Genomic DNA, 12,648 nt, shown 5'->3' with positions numbered 1-12,648 from the left:
CACTTTCTTTTCTCTGTCCTCTCCACAGAGATCTCATCTCTCCTCAAGCTGTCACCAATAGCTCCTCACAAGCATTATCTAGAGCAGTGCTGTCCAAGAGAAATATGATGCAAGCCACAAATACAAGCCACGGATGCAATGTTCAAAATCCTAGTAGCCACATTTAAAAAGAAGCAGATGAAGTTAACTTTAATAACATATTTTACTTAACCCAGTATATCCAAAATATTATTTTGACATGTAATCTATGATTTAGAAGTGAAATATTTATCTTCATTGGACGGTGGGTTGCTTTTTGGGTTGTCTTTGAAATGAAAGTGTGCTTCTCACTTACAACACATCTCAGGATTAGCCATATTGCTTTATAGTCCTCAGTGGCCACATGTAACCAATGGCTACCATGTTAGACAGTGCAATAAGCACTTTATCAAAACGTGCCTATAGTTATGTGCTTAACATCTCCTTATAGATGCCCTACCAGCACTTCAGATTCAGTTCAGTTCAGTTCAGTCGCTCAGTCGTGTCCGACTCTTTGCGACCCCATGAATCGCAGCACGCCAGGCCTCCCTGTCCATCATCATCTCCCGGAGTTCACTCAGACTCACGTCCATCGAGTCCGTGATGCCATCCAGCCATCTCATCCTCGGTCGTCCCCTTCTCCTCCTGCCCTCAATCCCTCCCAGCATCAAAGTCTTTTCCAATGAGTCAACTCTTCACGTGAGGTGGCCAAAGTACTGGAGTTTCAGCTTTAGCATCATTCCTTCCAAAGAAATGCCAGGGTTGATCTCCTTCAGAATGGACTGGTTGGATCTCCTTGCAGTCCAAGGGACTCTCAAGAGTCTTCTCCAACACCACAGTTCAAAACCATCAATTCTTTAGTCCAACTCTCACATCCATACATGACCACAGGAAAAACCATAGCCTTGACTAGACGGACCTTAGTCGGCAAAGTAATGTCTCTGCTTTTGAATATACTATCTAGGTTGGTCATAACTCTTCTTCCAAGGAATAAGCGTCTTTTAATTTCATGGCTGCAGTCACCATCTGCAGTGATTTTGGAGCCCAAAAAAGTAAAGTCTGACACTGTTTCTACTGTTTCCCCATCTATTTCCCTTGAAGTGATGGGACCAGATGCCATGATCTTCGTTTTCTGAATGTTGAGCTTTAAGCCAACTTTTTCACTCTCCTCTTTCACTTTGATCAAGAGGCTTTTTGATTCCTCTTCACTTTCTGCCATAAGAGTGGTGTCATCTGCATATCTGAGGTTATTGATATTTCTCCCGATGATCTTGATTCCAGCTTGTGTTTCTTCCAGCCCAGCGTTTCTCATGATGTACTCTGCATATAAGTTAAATAAGCACTTCAGATTGACCATGCCTAAACAAAATATAATTTCCCCCTACACTCCCTAGCACCTCACTTATGCACCAGCTCACTATCCTGACTTGCTCTCAACATCTCCAGCAATACATGGGTGCTTAAGTTTTATAACTATTAATACTCTGATGTTAAGGAAGCAGAGGAATCTTTCAGATCAGCCAGTTCTACCTCCAAAATCTTCCTCTACAGAATAGATTTTCAACTTTTTAGCTATCACGTGTACAAATCTTCTGAGATTGTGGATAATGATGTGTCTGTGGGTCTTTCTGGGAACAATATCCTTAGCTGTAGAACTCAAAAGAGTTAAAACACTATAAACTAGGCTCAACTGTGCCTCTTCTGTCTTCTATAATGGCCAAATCCAATTTATTACCAAATTCTGCCCATTCAAAATTCCATATCTCTCTAAGGCAAATATATTTCTCCTTCCTCACTGCCACTAACAGATCGTACTCATAACTCTTGGATTGCTTCAACAATGAGAGCAGGACACCCTTCTAGGGAGCAATCTGTCCATGGTAGGAGGGCATGCTAAGTCACTTCAGTCATGTCCAAGTCTTTGTGACCCCATGGACTGTAGCCTGCCAGGCTTCTCTGTCCATGAGATTCTCCAGGTGAGAACACTGGAGTGAGTTGCCATACCCTCCTCCAAGGAATCTTCCCAACCCAGGGATCAAACTCACTTCTCTTATGTCTCCTGTATTGACCAGTGGGTTCTTTACCACTAATGCCACTAGGAAGGCAGCTGGAGCTTGATCACATGTGAACACCCATGACAGGATCAGGTGAGCAGAGATGATTAGGAAATGAAATCAAAGCCACATCAGTGGGAAGATGAACTGTGACTAGACCTGGGCCCACACTATACCAGATGGCATCAGAGCGATTTGAATAACTTGTATCTGAGTTACCACTAGGGTTCCCAGCTTTTAGGTCTCGGTGCTCCAGGAGAGGTTGGCTGTGGTCCTTTCGGCGGAAGCCTCAGCACTTCTCTGCCTAGGTACCTAGAGTAGACATGCAGTCCGAACTGGCTTGCCTTGGCTGGGCTTGCATCCAGGCCAACAGAGTTGCTCATTTGCACATGATAGATCCTAGTATCCTCTGCTTGGACCGGGATGCAATTTAATGGTGTGTCTTCCAAGTCTCAGTAAAGAGTCTCATGATTCCTTTCTGCCTTCTCCAAGGCTGCTAACAGTTTTCTAGAAGAAGTTGGACTTTGGCTAAAGCCTTAACAACTTACTGCCCCTTACCTGAGTTCCTCTCCCAGTTGCATCCTGCAGACCTTTGTCTGATTAAACATCCTCTTTTAAAGATACAATGTCTCTTCCCTTCTTAGTTTTATTCTTATGGGTGCCGCTTAACCAAAAAATAAAATCAAAACTCCCTGGTGTTGCATTAAAGACTTCTTTGGCATCTGAACACAAGACTACCTTTGGATCCTATCAGATTTCTCTGTTTGTCCATGCTAAGTCACTTCAGGGGTGTCCAACTCTTAGCAACCCCATGGACTGTAGCCCTCTAGGCTCCCCTGTAATGGGATTCTCCAGGCAAGAATACTAGAATGGGTTGCCATGCCCTCCTCTAGGGGATCTTCCTAACCCAGGGATTGAACCCTCGTTTCCTCGGTCTTCCACACTGGCAGGTGAGTTCTTTATCACAGCACCACCTGGGAAGCCACTACCTTTCTTCAGCCATAACTAACACTCGAGAAGGAGTTTGAATATTAGAGCTTCCGCGAGCCTTCTGCTAGCCATTTGCTTCATGTTTTCAAAGAGACAGTTTCAAAACTGCATGCAATCAATAGCATTAGATAAGAATTTCCTATGTAGGCACATCAATACATATTAATGGAAGCAATAGGTTGGCCATGAATAATTTAAAACTACTTACTTTGTCAGAACGTCTCTGACCATAATGGTCATGGCTTACATTCATTGGCTCATTCACAACACCTTTCATCAGAGCCCCAACCCACTCCAGGGAAACCTGTGCAGGCAGGGGACAAGTCATCACTGCTAATGTCAGACCCTAAAACAAGAAAATGCCCCTTAATTGCTACAAGAGACCAAATTGCCCTTGAGACACTATTTTCGGCCTAATGTAAATCTTTATATTGATGTCCTGCCATCTTCTCATTCCTACAAAGAGTTAGATCAGTTCAGTTCAGTCGCTCAGTTGTGTCCGACTCTGTGACCCCATGAATCACAGCACGCCAGGCCTCCCTGTCCATCACCATCTCCCAGAGTTCACTCAGACTCACATCCATCGAGTCAGTGATGCCATCCAGCCATCTCATCCTCGGTCGTCCCCTTCTCTTGCCCCCAATCCCTCCCAGCATCAGAGTCTTTTCCAATGAGTCAACCCTTCGCATGAGGTGGCCAAAGTACTGGAGCTTCAGCTTTAGCATCATTCCTTCCAAAGAAATCCCAGGGCTGATCTCCTTCAGAATGGATTTGTTGGATCTCCTTGAAGCTGCCTGGAAAACACTGGTGTTTTCACAAGGCAGACGATGGTGGGACCGTCTACTAAGTGTTCCTCGAGCAAGAGCTGGTGACTGTGAGATCAAACCCTTCAGCTGCTCTCTGTCAAATAAATCCCTTCCATTTTACACCAAAAATGGTTACCCTCTAACCAAAAGCATTAGATCTCGCTCACTCTCTCTCACTGAACGCTAACCAGAGTCCAGGGTGCTGTCATACCATTTATGTCTTGATCTCTACTCTCTGGTGAGAAATGGAATATTTCCTGCCCTGTCAGGAAACAGAGGATGTCACTCATGCCCATGCTGAGTCGTGTCCTGCTCTTTGCGACCCCATGGACCATAGCCCACCAGGCTCCTCTGTCCATGGGATTTCCCAGGCAAGAATACTGGAGTGAGTTGCCATTTCCTTCTGTGGGAGATCTTCCTAACCCAGGAACCAAACTCTTGTCTCCTGCATTGGCAGTCAGTCTCTTTACCACTGAGCCACCAGGGAAGCCCATTCGATAATCAGACAGGGACATAGTTATTTAAAACAAATGTGTTCCTTCAAATTTGGGATAAATATAATGAGTGGTAATTCAACATGAAATATTTTAACAATGTAACAAAAATTTTCATATTACTTTATACTTTGAAAGTCTTCTTTAAAATTCTATAAAATGAAATCAAGGATGGGGAAATAAAGGGAAGGAAGGAGGCAGGGAGAGAGGGAAGGAAGGAGGGAAGAAGACGAAGATAAAACTCACACCTCTAATCGCATGTTATTAGCAAACAGAATGTTTTATTCATCACATAGAAACTTAGATCTATGAATCATCTCTTGGGACTTTTCCTACATAATCAAAATACTAGATGATTTTTGCCTGCACTGATCATGGCCAGTGGAAAACTACTGAAATTATTCTTTCTGTAAATTTTTGTTAATAAACCTAGGAAAAGTGCAGGATTACTTGGGAAATTAAATAAAAGGTTTCTAATGAAAGGATTCTATTTTGAAGTTCATCATATCATAGTGATCCTTCCCAAACACAGAAGTTGGAATCTTTGGTTTCCTGATCATTTTCCACCATGCTCCCTAATGCATTTATGTGGTTTTCTGGGTTCGTGTAATGCTTCCCTGAAGGCTCAAGGGTAAAGAACCTGCCTGCCAGTGCAGAAGACACGGGTTCGATTCCTGGGCCAGAAAGATCCCCTGGAGAAGAAAATGGTAACCCACTCCAGTATTCTTGCCTGGGAAATCCCATGGACAGAGGACCCTGGCAGGCTACAGTTCATGGGTCACAAAGAGTCGGACAAAGCTTGGTGACTAAACAACAACTGGGTTCTGTATTCCAGAGCATGGCCTCAAGCTTTTCATCTGTTTGTCAATATAACATAAAGACAAGCCATTCATTCAATCGTGCTTCTTAACAACGGAAAATATATCTGATACATGCCTTGCCTTCGATAGGTACTCAATACTCTGTGAAAAATAACCATAGTCTGTGTTTTGAAATATTCTTCATAAACTATAGACAATGCAGAGTCTATAAAAACAAAAGTAAAACTAGTAAGAAGTACCTATAAGGACTTAATAATACAAGTTGCCATTCCTTGCTGTAAATCTGTACATTTTCAGAGAATAGATATTTGAAGGAGTTTGGAGAAAATCAAGATGAGCCAAAATTTTCCAGTTTTGAGTGTCAGAGAAAGAGATGTCTGGAGAAAGACTCAGAGATGAAGTTCGAGTGCCAAATGTGTATCAGTGATCAAAGCCTGAGAAAAGAAGGGAGAGGGAGCAGGACAATGTGGAAGAGGTCCTTCCACAAGGCAGTTTTCTCAAAGATGGTCCATATGCTTCGATTCTTTAACAAATAATATTTTGGAAATACTTTGGAGGCATTGTTTTTTGAAAGTTTTGATAGATCCTTAAAATGTTCTCTTATTCAGATTTCAAAAGTAAAAGCCTTTGGTTATAAAGGAAACTTTCTTATATGTTGACAATGAACCACAATTGGTAAAGAAATATACCAAAATGTTAACATGGGTGATAGTTGTTTTTCTGCTTCTATAGACATCTCCTCATTTACCAAATGATCTAAAGCAAACACGGCCAACTCTTAAGAGAGTCAGAAATATCTGACAAAATCCAAAGGGATGGAATGAGTGTATATAGGGCAAGAGTTATGGAGTGAGGGAATTTGGATTTAAAAAAAAAAAAAAAAACCTAACAATTAACAATGATTTACTTTGCTTGATCAGAACAGCAAATAATTTTCTTTTCTTTTACTTTTCATACTCTCCTTTGGTGAGAAGTTATTTTATTAAAAGAATAGAGGAGTGAAGGAAGTCCTCCAAACTCATTTAATTTTCAAGATATTTAAATATAAAATAGAAAACCCGAGTGGAGAAGTTAACCTTGGGTAGCTGAGACACAAACTTATGTGAGCTGAGGGCAGGGTTAAACAGGTGAGCGCAGACTTCCCTAGCTATTCAGCAGTTAAGAACCCACCTTCCAATGCAAGGAGTTCAATGTGGATTCAATCCCTGGTCTGGGAACTAAGATCCTACATGCTATGCAGTGCGACCAAAAAACTTTTTAAAGAGAAAATATATATTTATATATATCCTTTTTTAAACTTTTTATTTTGTATTGGGGTATAGCCGATTAACTATGTTGTAATAGTTTCAGGTGAACAGTGAAAGGTCTTAGCCACGAGGACACATATACCCATTCTCTCCCAAAACTCCTCCCCTCCAAGTTGCCACACAACATTGAGCAGAGTTCCCTGTGGTACACAGTAGGTCATTGTTGGTCATCTATTTTAAATATAGCAGTGTGCATGTGTCTGCCCCAAACTCCCGAACCATCCCTTTCCCACATCCTTCCCCCCGGCAACCGTAGGTTTGTTCTCTGGGTCTGTGAGTCTGCGTCTGTTTTGCAAGGTCATTTGTATCATTTGAAAAGAAATTTCTAAACACACACACACGCACAGTTGACTGAGTTTAGGCCTCTCTGAGATCCAGATTGAAGCAGCGGGCTGTGCAGTTCTCCAAAGTGAACGTGTCAGTCGCTCAAGTCATGTTGACTCTTTTCCACCCCACGGACTGTAGCCCGCCAGGCTCCTCTGTCCAGGGAATTCTCCAGGCAAGATACTGGAGTGGGTTGCCATGCCCTCCTCCAGGGGATCTTCCGGACCCAGGGATCGAACCTCGGTCTGCTGCACTGCAGGCAGACTCTTTACTGTCTGAGCCACCAGGGAAGGTCTCCAAGGGGGAGAATAAACAACATGATTTGGGGTGGGGGAGAGGATTCTGGGTCACTGACTATTGAGATGCTCTTTAGGGTTTCTCAAAGTTTTCAAAATGAAAATGCCTTTCTCTATTGGAGCACTTTTGAAAGAGAGACCATCCACCCCTCTTTCTTCCATGCGGAGGTGCTTTCCAAACATATCATATGAAAATGATAGCAAGTGGCATGTGTCTCAAGGTCCTGTGAATGCCCCTCTCCCCTGTGAGTCATTCAGGCATTCAGAACGCCCACAGACCCTCAGTTCACATTCTCATCTCCCACATCACCAGAGTCTGTGAGAGTGTGACCAGAGGCCTGCTGGGTCCTCTCCCCATCCACTGAGACTGAGTCTCTCATCAGAAACCACACTGTTGACTCCCAGCGGAGCTTGCGTTGGCCTTTGGCCACAAGGACTCACAGGCTGTTCTTGATGATCACAGAATTAGTCAACAGGAACCTGACTGTGTCGGGGATGTTTGCAGACCTCAGTTCATCTCTATTCCAGGCACCTAATGAGAGAACTAAACTAAACCTATACAAATATTGCTGTAAAATCCAAAGGAAAAATCACAAACGTTATAGCAGGTGCAAGCCTGAAGCCACTTCAAATGCCAAAAATATTAAGCCTTTCCAGTAAATGAAAGTACTTGTTTCTATTCTTCATTCAAATCAAGCAGTCCACCTAAAGAGCTCCCTTTATCAAAGGGGTAGGGGAATGAAGGAAGTCCTCCAAATTCATTTAATTTTCAAAATAACATTTGAAATACAAAATAGGAAACTTGGGAGGAGAAGTTAACCTTGGATAGCTGAGACACAAACTTATGTGAGCTGAAAGAAGGGTTAAACAGGTGACCGGGGGACCTGTCACCTATTGATATCTTAAAATACACAAAAGACAGAGATTTAAAGGACTATTTTTATAACTTTAGAAACCTGCAACTAATTAATTGCTTCTATGTGGGTGTGCTCAGTCTCAGTCACTTAGTATCAGACTCTGCAAACCCACGGACTATAACCCTCCAGTCTTCTCTGTCCATGGGATTTCCCAGGCAAGAATAATGGGAGTGGGTTGCCATTTCCTTCTCCAGAAGATCTTTCTATCCCAGGGATCAAACCTGCATTCCTGGTTGGCAGGTGGATTCTTTACCACTCTGCTACCTGAGAAGATCAATTGTTTCCATTATATATTTCAGAAAATTATTATGTCTAAAAATCTCTGGAAGAACTTCCAATCTATGCTGTTACTTACATTTGCATTTTCTGATTGCTGATTTCAATGTCTTCTTTTGAGAGTGTTACTTAAAAAGTATTTTATTAAAAAAACAACTTTCCTTTAAGCTTCTGGATTTAAGTTTAATCATCTTCTAATTACATAAAAGTGTTCTGAAAAACATTTTCATATAACATCTGATTTCATGGAATTAATGTATTCTTCTATACAAATTGAGTTTTAACTAATATTAGGAAGAATGATCTGTTTGTAATGTAGCCCTTAAAGTTCAACTATAGCAGTTAGATGCCTGCCTTGCAAGAGATGGAATTTTGTTACAAGGGAAGTTTAATGGTCAAGTACTAGAAACTGAACAGGGATATATGATTTCTAATAAATGAAATGAAAACTTCATTAATTTAGGAGTTAACAGTACTAAGGCACAAGGGGAAAGAAACATTCATTCATGAAATTTAGGAAGATTTATTCTAGGTGGTGCTAGTGGTAAAGAATCTGCCTACCAATGCCGGAGACGCCAATAAGAGACGCCAGTTCGATCCCTGGATCAGGAAGATGCCCTGGGAAAGGAAATTGCAATACTCCAGTATTCTTGCCTGGAAAATCCCATGGACAGAGGAGCCTGGTGGGCTGCAGTCCATAGGGTTGCAAAGAGTTGGAAACGACTGAAGCAACTTAGCCCGCATGCACGCATTCTCTAGAAGAATAGAGATTCTGTCTTCTTGTGGGATTTTTAATAGTGGACACCCTACCAGGGACAAGAGTCCACTAGAAAAAGGATAGTGAAATCACTTCCACCTGGAGAGTGGGTGTGAGTGATGTAGGTGGCACTTTATGAGAATTGAGTTTATTCCAAGATATTAAAGTTGTTTTGATAGAGGAGGGGTAGAGAACAGAGGCCAATACATACCATAGAAACATTAATTATTATTAACAGGCCAGAACATGGAAAGAAAGCAAAAGGCAGCCATGAAGCAGCACTCTAAGTAACACCACATACATTAGAGTTACCTATTCTGGCTATGTTTAGGGCCAGCGTTGAAGTAAAGGACTTTTTAGAAGCGATTTATATGAGTGTAGTTCATTATCTAGGTTTAATTTATTTTTTAGCAATCTTTCTTTCCCTAATTTAAATATGTGACTGGTAATGGAGTGAAAGCTATTCAAAGCTCAAATAAAAGAATATGGGTTAACACAAATTCTCATTTAAGGCAGGATTCGGTTGAAGTGACAGTTATTTCATCTAATCTGGAGGAGTCACTGTGTTGTGAGGATGAATGATTCCAGACCTTAGGACCATGGGCCCCTGGCTGGAAGCAAGAGTCCATGTAGGGACTTGAATTTAACAGAGAGAGCAGGAAACCCAGAGAGCCTGAGTGCAAGAGACAGAGTTGGAGCAAGCAAGCAGGGTGACATGGATTCACTTTTAAAGGTAACCCCAGGTTAAATTCAGTTATATGCGATGTGACCATAAGCGTGAGAACAAATCATTATGTCTGAAGTTCACTTTATGTTTGCACTTCTTTGTATGATATTAAATATATTTATTGCTCTTTCTCTCTGCAAAAAGGGAAAGGACATATTTTTTATGAACCTACTTTAAAATATATAAAAATCCAAGGTGGCTTTCTTGGTATGAGAGTTGTTTTCTGGGAACTGAATAGAGATGATCACTGCAGTGGAAATTCTGAACACAAGCAAGTTTGAAATCTCTATCAAGGACATATGGAATGTGAACAAAACTATTATTTTATATATGATAGTCCTCAAAAATGTTGATAGAGACTTTGCTGGTGGTCCAGTGGCTAAGATTCCATGCTCCCAATATAGGGAGCCTGGGTTTGATCCCTGGTTAGGAACTAGATCTCACATGTTGTAACTAAGAGTTTGCATGCACAACTAAAGATCTCGTGTGCAGCAACTAAGATCTGGCCAACTAAATAAATGTGGTTTTTTTATCTTCAATTTTTAAAAAATGTTGATAAATTTAAGAAAATTGAAATAATATTTCTTCTTTCCTCGGACATGACTGAAATGACTTAGTAGCAGCAGCAGGGATGGATAAAAGGATGTGCACTAATCTTCTCCTATGAGAACTCCAAAATTACAACTTGCTGCTGAACAACCATTGACAGAAGGATGCTGGATCGCACCAGAAAAAGATACCCCACATCCAAGGGTAAAGGAGAAACCCCACCAAGATGGTAGGAGGGGCAAAATAGAGTTTAGAATCAAACCCCATACCCACCAGAGATGCTTGGAGTTCAGTTCAGTCCCTCAGTCGTGTCCGACTCTTTGCGACCCCATGAATCGTAGCACGCCAGGCCTCCCTGTCCATCACCAACTCCCGGAGTTCACTTAGACTCACGTCCATCAAGTCAGTGATGCCATCCAGCCATCCATCCTCTGTCGTCCTCTTCTCCTCCTGCCCCCAATCCCTCCCAGCATCACAGTCTTTTCCAATGAGTCAACTCTTCACGTGAGGTGGCCAAAGTACTGGAGCTTCAGCTTTAACATCATTCCTTCCAAAGAAATCCCAGGGCTGATCTTTTTCAGAATGGACTGGTTGATCTCCTAGCAGTCCAAGGGACTCTCAAGAGTCTTCTCCACCACGGTTCAAAAGCATCAATTCTTCAGCGCTCAGCCTTCTTCACAGTTCAACTCTCACATCCATACATGACCACAGGAAAAACCATAGCCTTGACTAGACGGACCTTAGTCGGAAAAGTAATGTCTCTGCTTTTGAATATACTATCTAGGTTGGTCATAACTTTTCTTCCAAGGACTAAGCATCATTTAATTTCATGGCTGCAGTCATCATCTGCAGTGATTTTGGAGCCCCCCAAAATAAAGTCTGACACTGTTTCCACTGTTTCCTTATCTATTTCCCATGAAGCGATGGGACTGAATGCCATGATCTTCATTTTCTGAATGTTGAGCTTTAAGCCACCCTTTTCACTCTCCTCTTTCACTTTCATCAAGAGGCTTTTTAGCTCCTCTTCACTTTCTGCCATAAGGGTGGTGTCGTCTGCATATCTGAGGTTATGGATATTTCTCCCGGCAGTCTTGATTCCAGCTTGTGTTTCTTCCAGTCCAGCGTTTCTCATGATGTATTCTGCATAGAAGTTAAATAAGCAGGGTGACAATATACAGCTTTGATGTACTCCTTTTCCTATTTGGAACCAGTCTGTTTTTCCATGTCCAGTTCTAACTGCTGCTTCCTGATCTGCATACAGATTTCTCAAGAGGCAGGTCAGGTGGTCTGGTATTCCCATCTCTTTCAGAATTTTCCACAGTTTATTGTGATCCACACAGTCAAAGGCTTTGGCATAGTCAATAAAGCAGAAATAGATGTTTTCCTGGAGCTCTCTTGCTTTTTCCATGATCCAGCAGATGTTGGCAATTTGATCTCTGGTTCCTCTGCCTTTTCTAAAACCAGCTTGAACATCAGGGAGTTCACAGTTCACATATTGTTGAAGCCTGGCTTGGAGAATTTTGAGCATTACTTTACTAGCATGTGAGATGAGTGCAATTGTGTGGTAGTTTGAGCATTCCTTGTCATTGCCTTTCTTTGGAATTGGAATGAAAACTGACCTTTTCCAGTCCTGTGCCCACTGCTGAGTTTTCCAAATTTGCTGGCATATTGAGTGCAGCACTTTCACAGCATCATCTTTCAGGATTTGAAACAGCTCAACTGGAATTCCATCACCTCCACTAGCTTTGTTCCTAGTGATGCTTTCTAAGGCCCACTTGACTTCACATTCCAAGATGTCTGGCTCTAGATTAGTGATCACATCATCATGATTATCTGGATCATGAAGATCTTTTTTGTACAGTTCTTCTGTGTATTCTTGCCACCTCTTCTTAATATCTTCTGCTTCTGTTAGGTCCATACCATTTCTGTCCTTTATCAAGCCCATCTTTGCATGAAATGTTCCCTTGGTATCTCTAATTTTCTTGAAGAGATCTCTAGTCTTTCCCACTCTGTTGTTTCCCTCTATTTCTTTGCATTGATCGCTGAGGAAGGCTTTCTTATCTCTTCTTGCTATTCTTTGGAACTCTGCATTCAGATGCTTATATCTTTCCTTTTCTCCTTTGCTTTTCGCATGAACAGTATGAAAAGGCAAAATGACAGGATACCAAAAGAGGAACTCCCCAGGTCATAGGTGCCCAATATGCTACTGGAGATCAGTGGAGAAATAACTCCAGAAAGAATGAAGGGATGGAGCCAAAGCAAAAACAATACCCAGCTGTGGATGTGACTGGTGATAGAAGCAAGGTCCGATG

This window comes from Ovis canadensis, chromosome 1 (assembly GCF_042477335.2).
Source record: "Ovis canadensis isolate MfBH-ARS-UI-01 breed Bighorn chromosome 1, ARS-UI_OviCan_v2, whole genome shotgun sequence".
Classification (NCBI taxonomy): domain Eukaryota; kingdom Metazoa; phylum Chordata; class Mammalia; order Artiodactyla; family Bovidae; genus Ovis; species Ovis canadensis.
This window is presented reverse-complemented; position numbering follows the sequence as displayed.